We start from the raw sequence: 5,856 nt of genomic DNA, 5'->3' as shown, positions 1-5,856 counted from the left end.
ACTTGCCTGCTAACCAGACAGCTGGCGGTTCAAACCCACCAGCCACTCCTCGGAAGGAAGGTTGGGCAATCCTACTTCCGTAGTGATACTGCCTTGAAAACCCAAGGAGGGGTCGCTATGAGTCGGGGCCGACTCGACGGCACATAACAACAACAACAACAATCACTTTAAAATCCAAGATGGTTGCCACTTCTAAACATTCAAAATGGCTGAACCCTTGGTCACTTTAAATATCCAAAATGGCTGTCACATGTAAACAATTAAAATGGCTACGCCCTTCAGATAGCAGAAAGTCCACAGCTCAGGTTGTCTCCCTCCTTGCTGTTTCCCTTCCTAGTCATAGGCCACCAGAGCAGTTGTCCTTGCAGCCCTTGGTGACTGGGACTGATCTTTAGGTCAATTCTTAGGTCCCAACACCACTTGGAAATATTCAGGCTGTTGGTCTCATCAGAGTAACTGGCAGTCCACAGCTCCAACTGTCTCCATACTCACTGTTTTCGTTCTGGTTTTTCCACTAGTTGGTTCCTAATCCACTTCTGAATAGTTCCTTTCAAAGCTCAGGGTTCCAGGATTATCTTCTGTATCTTGTCAATTGGTTTTTCTTTTCTTTGGTGAAGAGGGTCTGTGTCGCTTGTCTGCCTATTCCTCCATCTTATCGGAAGTCTGCTATCCTCACTTCTAAGGAACATTCTGGCTAAGAATGTTTAGGACCTTTGAATCTTTGTTGTTGTGTGCCGTCGAGTCGTCCCCGACTCATAGCGACCCCTCCTTGGGTTTCCGAGGCAGTATCACTACGGAAGTAGGATTGAATCTTTAGGCCCTGGTAAAGTTAGATTCTTTTACCTCTGGGGTTTTAAATCTAATGTCTTGCCATCTAGAAAAGCAGAATGGCTACAAGTTGTTTTCATGTTATCTCCTTTCATTCAACATTACATTTATAAAAGTCAGCTTCTTTAGTCCAAATATGTTTGAGTTAATTTTAATTCCTTTAGGTTAAAAAAAAAGAAAAAGAAAAGATCCTTGAGTAGCACAAATAGTAGCACAAATTGCACTCGGTTATGACCTAAAATTTGGCTGTTTGAACCTGCTCTCGTACTGAGGAAGACAGGCCTGGCGATCTGTTTTTGTAAAGATTACAGACCAAAAAAAAAAAAAAAATCAAAAACACCTATGGAGCACTTCTACTCTGTAATACAAGATTGTCATTAGAATCGACTAGAAGGCAATGGGTTTAGTTTTTTTTGAAGTAAATAAAATTTTTTAAAGAACTTTTCCAATGGATCTGCCTCCCTGTAAGCTGTCTACAACTAGGACTTCTCAAATGCTTGAACATTTCCCTTAAACATGTCTGTGTGGAAACAAAAAGTAATAGATGAACTACTGTTGAATTTGCTTAACAGGTTTTCCTGGTCCATGCAGAACCCATCCTGTGAGGATCCTGAGGAATCCTTTCCTATTCAGTGTCCTGGATGTGATTTCCAATGGGCATCCTCAATATTAAGAAATCTCTGAGAGTGACTGGGTCCTAGCTCTCTGCTCTTCTACCTCACCCCAAAGTATGATCATCTAAAATAATTGTATTAAGTGGATGAATCACTTCATGGACTTCCAGAAGCCACTTGACCATTCGAGTGACCCTTGAATGAATGTCACAGAGTTAGGCCAGGCCCTTCAGAAGTACCACGCATCAGGCAAGTGATGACTTCTATTAAAACTCTTTGTTCACAACCTGTGTTACCTTTGAGATTCATTTGACTTACTGCTGTCATTCTTGTTGGTTACTAAGGTGATAAAACCTTATGTAGCTCTTTGTTAAAAAAAAAAAAACTTTCTATTATAATAAGGAAGGGGGCTCTGGTAGCATAGTGCCTAAGGCACTTGACTGCTAACCAGAAGCCTGGCGGTTCAAACCCACCAGCCACTCCTCAGAAGGAAGATGGGCAATCTACTTCCGTAGTGACACTGCCTTGGAAACCCAAGAAGGGGTCACTATGAGTAGGGTATGACTCGATAGCACATAACAACAACAACAACAACATTATAATAAGAAAGTTCTACTCACTACAGAAAAATTTGAGAAAACATTTTTGTAAGGAAAAAGTACAGAAAATAAAAGAAAACAAAAACCCATGAACCTCAATCTCTATTAGTATTTTGCATGTTTCCAAGTTTCCAATCTGGTTATGTTTATTTTATTTGTGTGTGTGTGTACATATATATATATATATATATGTATATATATATATATGTATATATATATGTATATATACACACATACATACACTTTTATGAGTATACCCAAAAAACCAAACCTACTGCCATTGATTATGACTTACATAACCCTGTAGGACAGAGTTACAATTGCCCAGTAGGGTTTCTGAGGCTGCGAATTTTTACAGAAACTTGACGGCCGTATATTTTTCCCACAAAGTGCTGATAGATTCTAACTGCCAAACTTTCTGTTAGCAGCTGTGTGCTTTAAGCACTGTACTGCCAGGGATCCTTTTTATGTGTATAAACTTTATAAAATAGTGTAACATATATATTTATTTATTTTCTGAATATTATCTTTATAAAAACTATATGCTGTAACCTACACCAATGCTACTCAAATTGTGATCTGTGGATTAGCTGCATGAGTGTCTCCCACAATGGTGTTAGAAACGCAGAATCTCAAGACTCCACTCCAGATCTACTGAATAGGGATGTGCATTTAAACAAGATCCTCTAAAGTTCTTTGAAATGACCTAATCTTATAAGGACTTATCTTAAGGCTGGAAAACCTAAATTATCTTACTGTGTTTGGGAGTCTTTGAAATTGTTTCACAGGTAAGAGCTTTGAATACTTTTTTTTTTTTTTTTTTTAGAACTTGGTCTGGTTAGTTTATTTCCCTGCTGGGATATAAAATCTGATCTTTTGTCATCTCAGAAAAGCAAAATAGGTGAAGTGAATTTTTACATTAGGGGTTGAGAAGCATTTGGATACATATCCTATACTTGGTTCTGTGTCAGAGTAAAGGAAACTCGAGATTCAAACAGGTTCCATACAGACACCTTTATTACGCTTATGGACAGGACAAAGAGACAATCATCCTGAATGAGGGGAACCATCAGCATGTAGAAAGCTGAGTGGAGTCTGCTGAGTCATGGCCATGTGGCTAATTATACGTGATTTTTTAAAAAAGGGGAATCATCACAAGATCATGGATGGTGACAGATAGATTAGTCACTGTTGCAGGCAGGACTGCAGAAGTAGGGGAAAGACCATGACTGGGAAATGTACATAACTCAAGATAGTAAAAGGTTACAGGATTGATTCTGGGCTTTTACTACCTGGCTAGGTGGTGGTCTGATTAGGCTGACTCATGACCTTGCAGCCTGAGTCTTAACCACAAGGTGGTTATCAAATAATTTCAAGACCTCAATATTAATTTAAATCAGAAAAGGACACTCTCAGGCAAGTTCCTTATTTCTTTGTGAAAACATAATCTACTTTCAACCCATACCCTTCCTGAAGGCAAACTGTACCTCCCTAGGTTTGTCCTAGAACTTATCTGTGCGTAGCCACTAAAAAAATAAATTCACTGCTGTGCAGTGGGATCCAACACCTAGCAGTCCCTCCTTTGGTTTTCAAGGCCATGTCACTATGAATATCACTACGGAAGTAGATTGCCCAACCTTCCTTCCAAGGAGTGGCTAGTGGGTTTGAACCAACAGCCTTCTAGTTAGCAATCAAGTGCCTTAGGCACTATGCTACCAGAGCTCCCAAAGAGTGGCTACTGGGTTTGAATCAGCAGCCTCCTGATTAGCAGTCCAATTGCCTTAGGCATTACACCATCAGAGTTCCCAACAATGCTGGTTTAAAGGTCAGATAGAACCCAAATGGCATCTGAAACTTAAGCCGAGCCTTAAAATGGAGTTAGGGTTCCCACTGCAGACCACAGCCTTCCACAACCCCAATTACTTTAGAATTCAAGTCTTCCTACAGTGCCATGTTTTCCTTTTTTGCTTGTAAAAGCTAAAAGGTTTTTGTTTTTCTTTATTGATTGTTAACAGTACCATGAAAATATTAGTTTGTAGAATTATGCAAAGGGTTAGAGATTACAGAAGAGTGAAATTTAGTATATATGGATTTGAAAATTAGTAGTGGTTAAGGCATGTGACTGCTAACCAGAAAGCTGGAGGTTCAAACCCACCAGCCACTCCTCGGAAGGAAGATTGGGCAATCTACTTTGGTAGAGATACCACCTGGAAAACTCAAGGAGGGATTGCTATGAGTTGAAAGCGACTGGATGGTAGTGAGTTTGTTTATTTTTTTTTTTTGTTTAAATAGCTTTACTGGCATACATCCCTTTATCATGCTTTGCAGATAACTGTGTTTTTTTTGTTTTCTTTTACAAATTGAAGGCTTGTGGTGACCCTTCATTGAGCAAGTCTATCGGTGCTGCCATTCTTCTAACAGCATGTGCTCACTTAATGTTTCTGTCACATCTTAACAATTCTCATATTTTATATTTTTCATAATGCTATTGCTCACTTAAGAGACTACAGAATAATTTGAACATAACTTTCATATTCACTGGGAAACCAAAAAAAAACCTTGTATGACTCACTTTATTGTAATATTGTCTTTATTGCAGTGGTCCAGGACTGAACAATATCTCCGAGGTATGCCTGTATTGTGCCTTTTAAAGAGCTTTTTCATTCTCAATTTTTTCCTAATGAAATGTTGATTAATTACTGGAGGTCAAATTATTTCAGAAATGCAGTTCTTTGATTATCTAAGAATGTGAAATACTGCTTTGCATTCTCCAAAACTCCCTAAGAGAAGAAGGGCAGGAGGCAGTTAGAGAAAACCCAGTTGCAACACTTATGCAGGCTGAGTCAGGGCTTGCCAACCACTGGAGGTTCAATTGCGAGGGGGTGGGGAAAGGTGGAGCCTGATTTTGAATCAACTCGTTCAGATAAGAAAACAAGGCTGTGACTCTTGAACACCCTGATATCTTTCTAACTGCAGCCATTACTTGGCTCTGGAAGTGGGAAAGGCAAATATGATGTACCTTTTCATTTCTCTTGATGGCGACAGAAAAAGAATCAGTCCAGTTTACTTTTGGGACAGTAAGGAGTTTGGTGATAATAGGCCGACAGTAAATGGTCAGCCTGTTATCACCAAAGGAGCTCTGGTGGCTTAGTGCCTAAGGCATTTTACTGCTAACCAGAAGGTGGGCAGTTCAACCCACCAGCCACTCCATGGAAGGAAGACTGGACAATCTGCTTTTGTAAAGATTTACCGCCTGGGTAACCCAATGGGGGTCGCTGTGAGTCGGAATCGACTGAATAGCAGTGAGCTTGATTTTTTTGGTTTATTGTCACCCAGCTACCTGAAGACTTGGTTAGCTTCAAAGCCAGGAATTAAATTTGAATCTAAATTCAGATTTCCAAGTTTAAGATGGCATGAGTAATTTTAGGATACTGCAGCTTTCACAAAAATACATATTTTTAGGGTGGAAATAATGACCATCCAAATGAGAACAAATAGAGGCTATTTATTCACAGCTTAATATCGAATGGGAGTCAGCCACCATCACTTGCACTCTTCAGAGAAGCAAAAACAGGCAGGACAGTGAGAAGTCTGTAAAGTGAAAAAGCAAAAGCTTCAGTATGTTCCAATTGGAAACTGGAGACAATTAACTTAGAAATAGGGCTTCTTATGTGATTAGTTTAGGGCTTTCTGCACTACTGGGGGCAAAAAATAGGGAAGCTGGCTGTCTTTGACCAATCCGTAAATGTTCTGATCTTGTGGAAGGTTGAAATGGAAGGCTGAAGGGGCCCCTCATTGAAAATTGTAAAACTTTC

This window comes from Orycteropus afer, unplaced genomic scaffold (genome assembly GCF_000298275.1).
Source record: "Orycteropus afer afer isolate SDZICR_OR568_19922 unplaced genomic scaffold, OryAfe1.0 scaffold00034, whole genome shotgun sequence".
In the NCBI taxonomy this organism is placed as follows: Eukaryota; Metazoa; Chordata; class Mammalia; order Tubulidentata; family Orycteropodidae; genus Orycteropus; species Orycteropus afer.
Note: the sequence above shows the minus strand (reverse complement) of the source record.